Source organism: Choloepus didactylus, chromosome 4 (genome assembly GCF_015220235.1).
Source record: "Choloepus didactylus isolate mChoDid1 chromosome 4, mChoDid1.pri, whole genome shotgun sequence".
Lineage (NCBI taxonomy): Eukaryota > Metazoa > Chordata > Mammalia > Pilosa > Megalonychidae > Choloepus > Choloepus didactylus.
The window spans coordinates 67530566-67546652 of NC_051310.1; positions in this window are offsets into that span (position 1 = coordinate 67530566).

A 16087-nucleotide genomic window follows, 5' to 3' on the forward strand; every position below is an offset into this window, starting at 1 on the left:
TGAAACTTGCCTCCTAATTGTCCTCATCCCTAGGGTCTTATACCACAGCGAGGAAGACTTCTTCCTCCGCCTGGAAAGAACTGCAGATCCTGCCCTTCTACAAAAGTGAGAGCCCATCACCGTCCTCACGATTGCCTCCCTCCTAGGTCTCGCAGGCGCTGGCACCGGAATCGCTGCATTAGCCAGTCAAAGCTCCGCCCTAACTCACCTCCGGGCGGCTGTTGACGAGGACATTCGTCACCTACAAGACGCTATTTCCCATCTTAAAAATTCTGTCAATTCCCTCTCTGAGGTAGTGCTCCAAAACCGCCGAGGTCTCGACCTTCTCCTCCTCAAAGAAGGAGGCCTCTGCGCCGCCCTAGGAGAAGAGTGTTGTGTTTATGCCAATTCCACAGGTCTCGCCGAAGACAGCCTAAAAAAGGTCCGAGAGGGACTGGAGCAACGTAAAAAAGACCGTGAAGCCACCAGCTATTGGTCCCACATCTTTACCCCCCTCCTCCCTTACCTCCTCCCTCTCCTCGGCCCCCTACTAATGATTATTCTAGCTCTCACCTTAGGACCCTGCATTATCCGCAGAATTGTCCAGCTTGTAAGGAAACAAACGGATGCTATTTTTTCCTCGTTCGTGCAAGTCCAGTACCAGCGACTCGCCACCTCTGACGCTCCCTACACCAAGATGACAACCAACCCTCCGCGACCTCACCGCCACCGGTCAACCCGCCGACCGCGAGGCCCTTCTCAATCGCCTGAACCTCGTACCAACCTCGAGCTCCAGCTTCTCTGAACCTTCAACTTTAAACCTCCCACCTTCGCCCATCCCGCTAGCAGCAAAGCCCCTGTCGAGCGCCCGGGCGCCACACCAACGCTGAGCTCCAGCCTCGCTGAGCCACCGTCAACCCTTTTTCCCCTCCCCAACCTTCCCCTTCCCTCATCCCTTAGCGGACCTCTCCGGTAAGCTTCTTCCTTTAATTTGAAAAGAAGGGGGAAATGCGGGACACTGATTACGTGCTTCGACTTGGCGGGCCTGGGCTGGGGGACCTGATCAGCCCCTGGGGAGGGTGGTGGGCACGGGCGACAGCGCCCTCCACAGCCCCCCGGGCCTGGGAAAGTGAGGCCGGAGGCAGGCCCCATTTCCTCACCCAAAATACCACTGTTAGGGGAGGCTTGTCGGAGGGAACCGCCTTTTCCCCACCCCCTTATCTTGCCCGGACACTCCCCGTTGCCAGTGCAACTCCCATCACCACCAGTGCGCATACATTGTTGCCAGACACCGTTACCGGAGCAACTCTCGCCCCTTTTCAATCAACCTCCTCGCCCTCTCAGAACCAATCCAAGCCTTTGACCTCTACAGCTACCCCGCCCCCTAAGCGCCCAATATAAGCTGGTGTTCTCCCCTAATAAAGCTCTCTTGGTTTCATCATCCCTCAAAGAACCGTGTCCCGCCTGCTCCTTCTCGCTGCCCTCCTTGCACGCCTCCGCCGGGGACTAGGGCCCAGTCCCCCGCCTCGCCCTCGCCTCCGGGAAAGAGCCCCCGCCGCCGGTACCCTCCGAGCAACGCCGAGAGCCGAGGGTTCAGCAACCGGCCGCCGCCCCCCCCCCAGACAACTCAACTGCGACCGCACATGTTAAACCTCTTTATAAAAGAAAACCCCTTTCTGACTGACTGGGAAACTTGTAGATCAGTGGTTGGAGTAAGCCTCCTGTTGCAATAGTCCCCCTCCCTTTATTGCAATAGTCCTTATGATGGTTAATTTCATGTGTCACCTTGGCTAGATTGTGGTGTCCCATTGTTTGGTCAAGCAAGCACTGGCCTGATTGTGACTGTGAGGGTATTTCCTGAATTTAAACCATTAGTCAGTTGATTGTGTCTATGGCTGATTGCATCCACAATCAACTAAGGAGACTGTCTTCATCAGTGAGAAGGAGCCTCATCCAATCAGTCAGAGGCCCTAAAGGGAGAACTGAGGATTTCAGCAGTCAGAAGGAAGAATTTCTATCACTACTTCAATCAGCCATCTTCTGAGGAATTCAATGTCACCTTTATTGGAGTTTCCAACTCACAGCTTCCCCTAGGTAATTCAACTTCACCTTCATTAAGTTTCCAACTTGCAGCATGCTGTACAGAATTTGGATTTGTCAGTCCCCATCACATGCATGAGCCTATTCCTATAATACCCCTCTTAATATTTGTATGTTATATACATATATAAACCTCTTGAATAAATTCTATCCTTATCTAAGTCCATATTTGTTTTTATTTGGCAATAGAAATCTTATATGCCAAGTAAGGGATTTGTTTCTCAAACATCTCCATTTTGAAGAGTCCAGCTGCTGAGGTGGAAATTATATTTCTCATACTCTAAAATAGAGAAATTTTATCTCAGTGAGAGTAAGAGGCCTCAGTTACAAATAGGTCTGAGATAGCAGCTGTAAACAACATTGTCCAGAAAAGCATCACTCCTCAAAGGAAACCTCTAGACTTTGAGATGGTCCATTTCTTCCATTGCTGAGGTTACTGGACATGATCACCATGGCCTCTTTCAGCTCCTATGCTCTGGGATTTGGGGAGTCTCTATTGGGATGGGTGAGGAAAATGAGACTATTCAGAAACCTCTGGTCCAGTGGGATGAGGACGAGGGCTCTCGCTGTCCTGTTGCCTGCAGAGGCTCCTTCCAGGGCAGAGTCCAGGAGGTGCACCGCTGGCCTTCGGAAAAAGAGGTTGACCGAATCTGACACACCCCAGACCCTGCTCTGTGCAAAGCTTTGCTGGCACTCAGGGAGAGCGTGCTCACACCTTCTGCAGGTAGGAAGATAGCCAGGACCTACCAAATTAACCTGTTGACTAAAACGTCAGTCATTCCTCAGTTGATTATGTATACATGGCTGTAAGCACATTTGGGCTACCTGTTGTGCCAGTTTGAACGTGTCATGTCCCCCAAAATGCCATTACTTTTGATACAGTCTTGTGGGGGCAGATGTACTAGTGTTAGTGTTGATCAGATTGGAACCTTGAGATTGAGTGTTTCCATGGAGATGTGACCTACCCAACTGTGAGTGACACCTTTAATTAGGGTATGACCTCTTGATTGAATGTTTCCATGGAAACGTGGCCCCGCCCATTCAGAGTGGGTCTTGAGTAGTTCACTGGAGTCCTATAAAAAGAGCTTACAAACAGAGGACCTCAGAGCAACTGAGAGTGACATTTTGAAGAGCAGCTGCAGCTAAGAGAGGACAAAATGCCCCAAGAGCAACATTTTGGAGAATGCCATTTTGAAACGCAACCTGGGAGCAAGCAGACACCAGCTACATGCCTTTGAGATAACAGAGTTTTCCAGATGCCATTGTCCATCCTCCAGTGAAGGTACCCTGTTGTTGATGCCTTATGTTGGACACTTTATGACCTTAAGACTGTAACTTTGTAATGAAATAAACCCCCTTTATAAAAGCCAATCCATTTCTGGTGTTTTGCCTCCCAGCAGCATTAGCAAACCACAACACCTGTCATCTCCATGAGTGGCGGGCATAGAAAGCAAGGACTGTGTATACCTCAGCTTTGCATCTCCAGCACATGGCCAAGCATCCAAGATGTAGTTGGTGATGAATATATTTTTGTCAATTAGACTAAAAAATGAGATTGTTACCCTCCACCTCTTCTTTCTCTTCTCTCCTACTGGAGAAAATAACCAGGGGCAGCAGGTTATTTTGTGTGCCCCTGTGAAAGGAGAGTTGTCCAGCTGGAGAGTGGGCCCAGGATGATGCTGCTCTCTGCTTCCTGGGGGTGCTGAGGTGAGGTGGAGGGCATTAGGAGGTTCTTAATATTTCCAGTGCTCCTTGACTAAGGACACTCATGGCTGGAAATAGAGAAACAAGATGCTCCCAACACAGGGTCAGGGACAGAGCTCAGTAAACTCCACACTTACTGACTTTTACTCTAAATAGCACACTGAAAAAACTGTACAGAGCCAGCAGATTGCATGGAGTGAGTCAGGTTTAGAAAAGCAGACATGGAAAGAAATGCCACACATAACAGGATGGTTTCTCAAGATAGGAAAGCAAAGGCAGTGTCAGATTCACATTCTCATCACTCAGCCCCAAGGGAGAATAAGCACATTAAACATACAAGCTAAAAAAATGAGTGTGCTGAGGAAAGCTGCCTGCAGTGCCAACTCAGCATTGCCTCTGCTCTCCCTCATCACATCCCCTGCAGGCGGTGGTCACCAACGCTCTCCTGGGTGGAGGGAGACAGCCTCTGCATCACCACATGGAGGGATGTGAAGACACAGGGTTTAAGTGTGAAGTGGTCTCGAATCAAGAGGTGTGAGAATGTGCAGCTTATAAATAATGAATATGATTGTTAGTGAGTTCATTGCTACACATGCAGTCATATCCTAATAGATTCTCCAAGCTGGAAATAATACTTGTGCATTAATCATCTCCGCAGGTAACATGGATGTGCCTTACAGGCTCACACTGCATTCAGTGTTGGAGTTGAATGAATCATGGCAAGCTTCTCCAAGGAATTGCCTTTCTATATCTATTTCTAGGACTTAACACCCATCCATCCTTCATGGCTAAGGTGTCTACAACCAAAAACAGCACCAATGCTTTCAGTTGACAGGGAAAGGTGAAAGGGTCCCATGCACTGGAAAACATCCAGGACTTCATCCTACTGCCATGAGCTCACCCACAGCCACACCATTTAGCAATCTGCGCCGCAGCATCCCGAGCTACAGAACAAAGGCGATGGGGAAGATGCCTAACTTTTCTTCTAGGCTCTAAATATTACATTTGCATGTTTAATTCTGCCTAACTAATATTTTTCAATCAACATTTGTATGGAAGTGTACTGTGCATATAGAAAATCACACCTATCACATATATACAGCTTGATGAACTTTCACCAAAGTTTCACTACCCAGAAGCCCCATTCCCTCTTTGCCCTCTGGAAGCCCTATCACCCCTGCCTCCAGCCCCAAAAGTAGCCACTGATTTCTAACCCCAAAGGTAAGTGCTGCCTGCTTTGGAATGTCTCATAAGTGCAATCACACCATATGATTTTTGTGTGTGTGTCCATCTTATGTCGCCCAACATTATATGTGGGAGATTCATCCATGTTGCATGTAGCAGCATTTGCTCATTTTTTTTTTTCCTGGAGGATATTCCATTGTGTGAATATGCCACGAATTATTTATCCATTCTGCTGGTGGGTATTTGAACTCTTCCCCACTTTGAGATGTAAAGTTAAACCACTGTGGCTTATAATAATTTGTTATTAATTCTGCTAGGAACATTGTTGTGCATACTTTTGTTTTTTGATGCACTCATATACATATTTCTGTTTGGCATATACGTAGGAATGAAATTGCTCGGTCCCAGGGTGAGCACATGCCCACTGTTAGTAGATAGTTTTCCAAAGGGATTATGTATGTTAGATTACAGTTGCTCCTCTTCCTTGACAATACTTGCTGTCATCAGGGTTTTGCCATTACACATTCTGGTGACTGTATAATGACTCCTCACTGTGGGTTTAATTTGCATTTTGCTGATTATTAATGATGTGGAGCACATCTTCTTGCAAGTTGTCCAAGCCTTTTGCCCATTTTCCTATTATGTTGTCTATCTTTTTCTTATTAATTTGTCAAAGTTCTTTGTATATTTTGGATGAGTCTTAATTTGCATACATATATCGAGAATATTTTATGCCCTCTGTGGGTGCCTTTTTACTCTTTTAATGGCATATTTAAATATAACAGAAGTTCCTTATTTTAATGCAGCCCAATTTATCAATCTTTTCCTTTATGGTTAGTGTGTTTTGTGTCCTGAATAAGTAATGTTTGCCTACTACCAAAACATGGCATTTTCCCATACTCTTTTGTAGAAACTATTATTTTACCTTTCCTATTTAGCTCTAGGATAGATTTTATTTTTTAGTATATGGTGTGAGAAGTAGTCAAGATACTTTTATTTTTTTCCTGCATGGATATTCAGTTGACTCAGCACCTTTTATTTAAAAGATCGTTTTTTTCTCTTTCTATTTCTTGGGTGTACTGTTCTATTGATTTATTTTGCTATCCTGAACCAATACCCTGTGTTTTAATCACTGTAGCTTTATAATGATTCTAGATATATTGAAGTACAAATGGTTCAACTTTGTCCTTCTTTCTCAAAATTGTTTTCACTATTCTTTACCTTTTTCATTTTCATATAAATTTAAGACCTTGCTTGCAAATTTCCACAAAAGTACCTGCTACAATTTTGATTAGGGTTGTATTGAAGCTGCAGATAAATTTAGGAAGAATTGAACAGACAAACATTGTATCTCTCTCCATTTATTTATTTATTTACTTTCTCTGAGGAACAGTGTGTAGGAGTTTTATGGAGATATCTGGCATATCTTTAATTAGATTTATTTCTAATAATTTGATGTTATTTGAGGCTATTGTAAATGATATCTTTTAAAAATATCCTTTTCTAATTAATTATTGCTGATTTAAAGAAAAATGGTTGAATTTTGTGTATATATATATCTAGAAACCTTGCTAAAGTCAATTAATAATTCTAATAATTTATCTGAATGAATGTTTGTATTTTCTACATAATAATCATGCCATTAACAAATAACAGCCAGTCTTTCTTTCTTTCTTCCTTCCTTGCTTCCTTTCTTTCTTTCTTTTTCTTTCTTCCTTTTCACTGTCTTGCATTCTTTCACTAGTCAGTATCAGACATGAATGTAAGGAGAAAGATTTCAATATTTCATCTTAAAATATAATGCTTGCTGTGAATTTTCAAGTACTCTATCAGATTTAGGAAATTGAAAAGGGATTTTACAGCAGGTGGGAGCCTGCTCCTTCCTTTTATGGGGACACTTGAGGCCATTATCTTTATATCCCAACCAGACTTCTGTAAACATGCTGGTAAGATTTACTAACTGGAAGATAACCAAGGGCTTTTCTGGGCATTATGTAATAAGTTCTTATCTAAGAATGCTGGTCTTGGCAGACGCCCGGCTGAAAGTTTCATCTTCCTAGCCCCAGGAGAGCCCTGGGAGCTCTGCTCATCTACAAATGCCAGGAGGAAAACAGTGCCAGGAACACTGGGCTCTTCACATGTGCCTCCCCCCATTCTCAGGGTTTGCACCCCTTCAATTTTTAATGCCTTGCTGGTTCTCTGTTGACTTCAAATTTATAAAAAAAATATTTTATCCAGCTTTTATATTGCTCTCCATGGGAGAGTCTATCAGCAGCAGTAAATTCTTCTGAAAATGCAAATTTAGCATGTTAAATGATAGGTGATATCATGTAATTTAAAAATAATATTTGCAATGCTTTATAAATATGACATGTAAATTTAAATTTTCAATAACATAGTTTAATATATACTATTTTAAACAATATTTTTATAATACATTAATGTTTTATGTAAAGGAGGCATACAGAGTGTTAAAAATGGAGATAGCCAATTTTTTGGAAGACCTTTAATTAAGTAAAATCATGTAGTATATATTTACTGAACACTTACTAGGTGCTAGACTGGTTTAGGTGCTGATTTAGTTTGCTAAAGCTGCCAGAAATGCAATATACCAGAAATGGATTGGCTTTTACAATGGGGTTTATTAGTTCTCAAATATATGGTTCTAAAGCCATAAAAATGTCCAGATGAAGGCATCTAGAGGGAGATACCTTCTCTGAGGAAAGGCCAACGGCATCCTCTGTCACACGTGAAGGCACACGCTGGCGCTGCTGGCCTTTCTCCTCTGGGTTCACTGGTTTCTGTGGCTTCCCTTTGAAATGCCTCTGGACTTCTCTCTTGAAGCATCCCTCAGCTCTCTTCAAATATCTCTGCCTTTTATCCTCTCACAGAAGATGCCAATAAACTAATTAATACCCACCTTGAATGGGCGGGTCGCAGCTCCACGGAAACAACCTAATCAAAAGATCCCACCCATAATAAAGCTGTCCCACAAGATTGGATTAAAAGAACATAGCCTTTTCTGGGGTACGTAAGAGTTTCAGACCAGCACAGGTGCTCAGGACTTATTAGTGAACAAGGCTGACAAAGTCGCCTTCCGTGGAGGAGCTAACCTTGCAGCAGGGATGCAGACAGAAGCAGTGAACATGGCGACATATCTAGGCATGCCCTGTGGGAAGTGGAGGGAGGGCTGGGGCTGCCCCGGGCAGGCTGAAGTGGTGAACAAGAGAGCCCGGCCAGCCTCCTTAGGAAAGACGGTGTCCCTGGAAGGAAGCTGTGCGGATGGGGCCATGGCCAGGCTGGCTGTGGAGGGGAAATCCAGGCAGGTGGCAGCCTCTGCTGAGACTCCCGACTCAGGTTGGGGAGGGGAAGGGGGTGGGCACAGCCAGGGGGAGGGAGCTAGACTTGATGGGGGGAGGTGAACCAGGACTGTGGGGCCTGGGGAAAGTGGGGCCCGTGCAGGAGTGATGTGATCGTACAGTTCAAAAATAAAAATATTCTATCAAAAAAAGATGAAGAATTAAAAAAATAAAACGTGCTTTCAGAATTCTCTTTTTAAAGGAGACCCCTTTATTATCTTCCCTGAGCACACGCCACCCACCCCCTCCCTCCTGCCCCATGTCCTGAATTGTCTGTGGCCAATTCAACTGGAGATGTTTAAGACCCAAAGGAGTAGTGAATGAGAGCAGGGAGTGATGAATGAGAATGTGATGTTTATGCAACCCCTTCATGCTTGATTAAATAAAAAAGAATGGCTCAGCTTTGCTATCTATAAATAGCTTAACATTACCATCACAATATATTCATTTCCTTTGAATTCTTTTTCTCTTTTTACATGCAGGCTGAGGCCACTTCCCACACAGGAGAAATCTCTGCACCTGCCACAAAATGAAATACCATCAACATTTCCTTCTCTAAAAGAAACGTGTAATTTGAAACATATATACGTCACATACATCTAAAATAGCTATTCTTGCTGAATTATATTTTACTCAAGCACTTTTCTCCCCTCAGAATAAGTAATAGGTATTGTAAATTCAGAGAGCCACTCTAATTTTATGACAACAGTATGTAAGTTTTATGAGATTATCTTTGAAGACATACACTGCAATATCATCATTGCTTTTTGGATTTTAAAGTAAATGTTATAACAAAAGGTGAAATCAATTGAAAGTGCAATATACACATTCAAGGCGTTTGAAGTTATCTTCTAGCCAGCATAACAGACATGTGACATGGGACCAAGTTACAGGAGCTGGGGTGCCAGGTCTGCTTGATAAGTGGGTACATTTAGGATGACTTTGACTGAAAGTAATAGAAAATGTAACTTTAGCTGACTTAAACAATAAGGAAACATTTGAACTCATACTAGGGGAATGCTGATAAAAAGTGGGCTTTGTAGTGAGTTTATCCATGACTCAAAATAATCCCCAAAACTCAGTCTATGTGCCAGTTTTCTGTTGTGTGTTTGTTTTATTTTGGCTTTGGGTTTCGGTTTGTTGTTTATCATTTCAAATACCAAAGATCCAATGCCACCTATTTTTTTAGAATCTACTTTTATTGAAGTATGAATGACAGAACAGTAAAGTCACCACAATCTTGAGTTTATAGCTCAATGAATTTTTACATGTGCCTTACTGCAGCAGGCACAATAATGCTTCAAGATGTCCACTTCCTGATGCCAATCACACGAGTCCTGAGAAACAGAGCATCTCTTTCAGCTAAAGGCAGAGAGAGTGTTGGCAGCAGGAGAAGGACTTGATGCCTCATTGCTGGTTCTGAGATGTTGGGGTGGTATGAAAGGAATGGGATCCACCAAAACCTGAGTGAGAAAGGAAATGAGTCTTTCCCTGGAGCCTTCAGAAAGGAACTAGCCCAGCCAACCCATCAATTTTATCCCAGTGGGACCTGTTCCAGACTTCTGATCTACACAACTGAAAGACAATGCATTTGTGGTGTTGTAAGCTATTAAGTTTGTGGCAATGGAAAACTAATACCTATTTATTTTTTGTACCAGTAAGTGGGATGTTTTGGAATTAGACAGTCAGTAGAGATCAGAAGAATTTTGAAGCGATGATAGAAAAACTCTCACTGCCATGAACAAACTGTTAGTAGGAGTATGGATTGAATGGCTTTGCTAGAAAGGACACCGGAAGTGAAGAGCCTCATAGGGAAAACCTGTCTCACTATAGAGAATGTGTAAATCATTGGGAACAAACAGCTGGTAGAAATATGGACGTTAAAGGTGCTGCTAGTGAGGGCTCAGAAGGAAATGAAGAGCACATCATTGGAAACTGGTGGAAAAGGGATCTAGTAATGGAAAGCTTAGCATGCCCTACAGTTGTGTGGAAAGCAGAACTTGTAAGCAAAGATCTTGAAAACTTTGCTGAGGAGATTTCCAGGCAAAGCGTTGAAGGTATAGCCTGACTTTTTCTTGCTGCTCATAGTAAAATGCAAGAGGAAAAGGATAAATTGAGGGAAGAAGTATTAAACAATAAGGAACCAGGATTGAAAGACTTGGGAACTTCTCCACCTATCCAGATTGAAAAAGACACTACAATAAAAAGGTTTACGGCCAAGAAAGCCTGCTCTAGAGAAAAGGCTGAAGCTACCATTATACAACCTTTTGTTAATACTAGAAAGATCACAATGTCAAAGTATTCAGTGATACAGTAGGCTCTTTAAAGCAATTAAGAATGTGAACCAATCAAACCAGATTGCCTCTAGGAAGCTGGGAGTATTTTTTGCCAGCCATCTTATCAAAAGCAAAACTACTTACAGGGGAGTTCCTGAATATAAAAGTGATCACAGACAGGTAGCCTCACCTTAGCCATCATAGCTATTGCCTTGTCTAAGTTTCCTGTAGCCATGGCAGTCATTGTCTTTCAATATCCCATAATAGACCTGGATGCTCTGACCTAATGAGCAACAAATTAAAATTAACTTAAATCTTAGTGCTTACAAATTGGCTTGACAACATGGGGCCCCACAGACATTCCCACCTCAACCCCAGCCCTGTAAAAATAGTTGATACAGCTCAATATAAGTTTAAACAGGGCCTTCAAGGATTGAAACCCATTATGCAAGACCAAATTCGTGAAGGGTAATTATCCACACTATTTCTCCATTTAACAGCCACATTTGGCATGTGCCTGAACTTAGAAAGAATGAATAGCGTTTCATAATGAACTACTGCTGTTGTCCCATCCCTTAAGTTCACCATACCCGGTATTATCTAAATTTGAAATTACTAACTCAATCCAATCATCAAATGGTACATATATTGCTATTATAGATTTGAATAATATGTTCTGTCCATGCCCACTTCAAAAGTCTCTCAGAAACAATTTGCCTTCAGGATGAAGGATGAACCTTTGCCACTAAGTGATTAGGACATTGACTGCATCCAAGTTTCCCTAGGAGCACAGGTATGAAATTACATTGATGATATCTTTCTCCAAAATACTCATTTGGCATACTCATTCAGGAAATAGAAATGCTCACAAAGGAGCTCATAAAAAGGGAATGAAGTTGCTCTGCATGTAGTTAAATTCTTCCCTAGGATCTTCTGTTGGAGTGACACTGTAAGGGTAAAAATAAGTCAAAAAAGAAAAAACAGAGTATATTAATTTTCCCTGGTGCAAAAAGTCAAAGAGGCACTCCCTACCCTCCCTCATCCTAGAGCATTCTTTAGAAAACTTATAAGTCCTTTCCCTACCTGTTTGTGTAAATCTTTTTAAAAGTTAAATAATCCCTTTGCCAGGTTTACAACCCAGAAATGTCCTCCTCAAGGACCTGGGGGCCATCTCTCTGAAATGTGAACATGAAGGAAGTTAGCACCTGTTTTGGTTTGCTCATGCTGCCAGAATGCAATATACCAGAAATGGATTTGGCTTTTATGAAAGGGATTTATTATGTTACAAATTCACAGTTCTAAGGCCATAAAAATGTCCATACTAAGGCATCAATAAGAGGACAACTTCACTGAAGAAAGGCCGATGGCATCCGGAACACCTCTGTCCGCTGGGAAGGCACATGGCTGGCATCTGCTGGTCCTTCGCTCCTGGGTTGCTTTGCTTTCAGCTTCTGATTCCAGTGACTTTCTCTCTAAGCATCTATGGGTTCTCACTTAGCTTCTCCATGACAAACTCTGGGCTTCATCTCTTAGCTTAGAATCTCCAAACATCTTTCAATCTGCATCTCCAATCATCTGGGTCTGTGTTGGTTCTGAATTCTCTCTCTCTCTCTCCCTGAGCTCTCTTAAGGACTCCAGTAAACTAATTAAGACCCATCTTGAATGCTGGGTCACATCTCCCTGAAAACAATCTAACCAAAAAGTTTCACCCACCATTGGGTGGGTCACATCTTCATGAGAACAACCTAATCAAAATATCCCACCCACAATATGTCTGCTCCTACAGGAGTAGATTAAAAGTACATACTCTTTTATGGGGTACATAACAGATTCAAACCAGCACAGCACCCTTATCTCCCCATTTCTATGGGTGTTTATCTTAGGCATCAGACTCCAAATTGTTGTTAGCTACCTATCATAGAGATACACAAAGTTTTCTTTTTCTTTTGGAGAGAGGCAATTGGCAAACACCAAGGCCACCCTATCACCAGGGGGATTTAAGATGAACTATGTGTAACAAATGGTGCTGTCAAGTCTTTTGTCTTGGGAACATGCATGTAATGGTTTGCACCTACTTGTCTACATAAAAGGATATGAATTATTTCTTCCTTTGTGATCTCTTTAGCAGATTGCCTGTGATGCATCATGGGGGGACCCAGGGCCCAAGCCCCCTCCCCTCTATAGTGAAAGTGAACTACTTCTTGAAGCTGCCTATAGACCGTGAGAGCTGTTAAGTGTAATCAGACCTCCCAAGGGGAGGGAAAGAATATACAAATGGTATCCTAAACAAAACATTTAAATTCCCCTCCCATGATCACTGTTGATAATGAATCTCCACACCCCTGTGTCACAAGACCTTGCCAAAACTCTGTTCTCACACCCTATGGAATGTCTTTGCCCTAACACTTATAAACCACCCCCATGCACCCAGGCCCTCTGTGGAATGCTAACCTCCATCTCTCCTGGTGGGCTACCATTGTGATCTCTCCTGTCTGTAAGTCCTGTTAAACTCATGTCTAACTCTGTGCCTGGCATGTTCCTTCATCCTCGGGCTGGGCTGGGTTGAACAATTGCCGAGCCAGCCAGGAAACCAAAGAGCCCTCAGCCCTCATGAGCATGAGTCTTGGGAATGTAGAATCTGTGGAATGAATCCCACATTGGCCTGTGGCATCCACATGGGCAGGGGTGGCTGCCTTCCTGGATGAATAGGGATGCTGCAAGAGTATGGGGATGCCCTGAAAACTGGTGGGGTTGCTAACTGTTTTGCAACAAATAGCAGGACAATTATATTTGAGTAAGAAGAAAAGAGACTGTCAAATAGTGGCAGCCATAGCATGGCCCCTGTTAGGAGACTTGAAGATGGCTACTGAGGCAAAACAAATGACAAAGGCTGCTGCATGCCATTTAGAACAGAAAGTAAAAAAGAAGAAAACCCAGTTCTATTCCAGAGGAGGCTAGTGGAATCCTTAAAAAGTACACCAATGTTAGCCTGGACTCCCAGAAAGGTCAGATTTTGCTGGGCACCCATTTATCAGCCAGTCTGCCCCTGATATTCAGGAAAAACTGAAAAAGCTCTTCATGGGCCCATCAACTCCCACTAATGACATTTTAAAACTGCATTTTCTGTTTTTAACAATCAAGACAAGGCCAAGGAGGACAAGAGGGCAAAGAGAGGTAAGTAGAAGACCAGAGAGCAGGCTCAGCTTATTGCATTCACTTTGAAAGTTGCCCTGTCCCCCCAAGGTCACCCAAATCATGGCTCCAAGCCTCAAAAGCTTCTCCTTAACTGTGGGTCAAAAGACCACTGGCAGAGATAATGCCTGAAGCCTCAAGAAAATGCTCAACCTCATGACCCATCAGGGCCTTACCCCCAGTGCCACCCACATGGGCATTGGCCCAGGGACTGCATCATCTCCTGAAGGGGGTGGGACAGCCCGTCGAGCCCTGCTCATGGCAAGTGGAAAAGACTGAGGGTGCCTGAGGCCATTTATGCTCTTCTAACTTCACATCTGACCCATCAACCTAGAGGAGACTTGGGTGACCCTCGATAAGGCAGGTAAGGTTATTAATTTCTTAATTAAATAATAGAGTGACTTATTCTGTTCTGAACTGCCACTCTGAGCCTACCTCCACTCAGACTTGCCTAGTTATGGGAGTTGATGGTAAAGCCAAAACTAAGACCTTCTCTATAACTCTCCTTTGTAGGCTTGAGGACATTCTAGTGTCCCATCAATTTCTCATTGTCCCTTCTAGGGAGGGATCCTCTTCACTCCCTGTGGGCCACCTTAAGACTAGTAGACCCAACTAGTGCTTACCCCCTTGTTTGCCCTGAGGCCCAAGTAAACCCATCTGCATGGGATAAAGTCATCCCGGGACTAGCCTGCCAAATATACCCTGTCTGCATTCCGATTCTCAGTCCTGGATCTTAAAAATGCATTTTTTTGGTATCCCTCTTCATCCTAATTCTCAATACCTATTTCCTTCTAAATGGTAAAAAGTTAATAGGATTTCCACCGTGTCACTTAGATGGTGCTGCCCCGGGGTTTCAAAAGAATTCCTAAATCTTTATAAAAATGTTTTTCTTAACCATCTAAGTATTGTCTAGAAAACAAAAATTTTATATCATATCAGAATAATATCCTTATTAATGCTTATCATCCTTTATTTCATAAGTCAAGCCTTCTTACTCTTGAGGGAAAATTTTTACAAAGGATTTGTTCTTTCATCTTGAAAAAGTGAAGTGCTAGAATAGTTTAACATATTACATAAAAAGTATTTAGGAAATTTTACCATAATTTTCTATCCTTCTGTTAAACTAAAATTTGTCATATATTTAAAAATTGTGTAAAATTCCCCAAAACTTAACAATGTTTTCACTGTCCATGTTATATCCCAATTCTGATTTGCATGATGTTAAACGTTGTTAGTCATGGTTTTAGTTATCCTTAGAAAAGTTACAGATCATATAAACAACATAATTCAGCTTTATTTGACATGGAATCTAAACAAAAGAATAAAATATTAATCAGAAATTAAAATATTTGCAAAGTCCCTTAAAGGACTAAAGAAAAATGTGAAATTATTAAACTTCCCTACCTTGGAAATTCCTATTATTCTCTTAGGCATATTGGGCTCCCAATTTAATAAGTCAAGCCCTTAATCTTAAAGCTTGCCCTATGTCTACTTATAATTAATGCCTGAGAGTCAGCCCCAGAAAACTACTTTTGTTGCTCAAATTTGCTCTCTTTCTCCAAGCCAAACTCTATAAATATACATTTCTCCCTACATGGGACATAACTTCCAGGGATATAAGTCTCCATAGCAACATGAAACATAACTACCAAGGATGAGCCTGGCCCTTACATCATAAGATACCAAGCCCCAACCAACAGTGTTCTTGAAAACTCAAAGGAATACACTGAACTCCATCTTGGTCCTGCTTATGTTCAGACCATTACACAATTTCTCACCCAGTTTGTTTCTTTCAGATTAGAAGTCTTTCACAGCAAACTCCTCCTCACCAGAGACTATACTCCTATTCCCCACACTCAGCCAGCCACCCTCAACAGCACAGCCAGAGACTTCTGTGCTCCTCAAGGAGGGCCTGCAACTCACTGACAGCTTGAAGCAGCTACAGAAGATGGACCATCAACCCAAATTCCCTTAGGATTAAGGGAGCTAGAAATCTCTGAGGGGGAAATGAGAAAGAGTTAGAATTAGGGTGGTGGCTGGGCTGAGCAAAGTGCAAATTCTCAAAAGCAATCAGGACCCAAGGAGAAAGACATCACCTGGAGCCAAATCAACCCCACCTGAGTGAGTCATCTATGGGGAAGGGTGGAGCCAACTGATCCGCCTAAATGCACTGTCTAATACCAGGCACCAACCTGGAGAGAAGGGAGGGTAGGAGAGGGAGCCCCACCCAAGGAAGGGGAGGGGGAGTAATAAAGCTGACCTATAAAAGCAAATGGCCCCACACTGCCATGG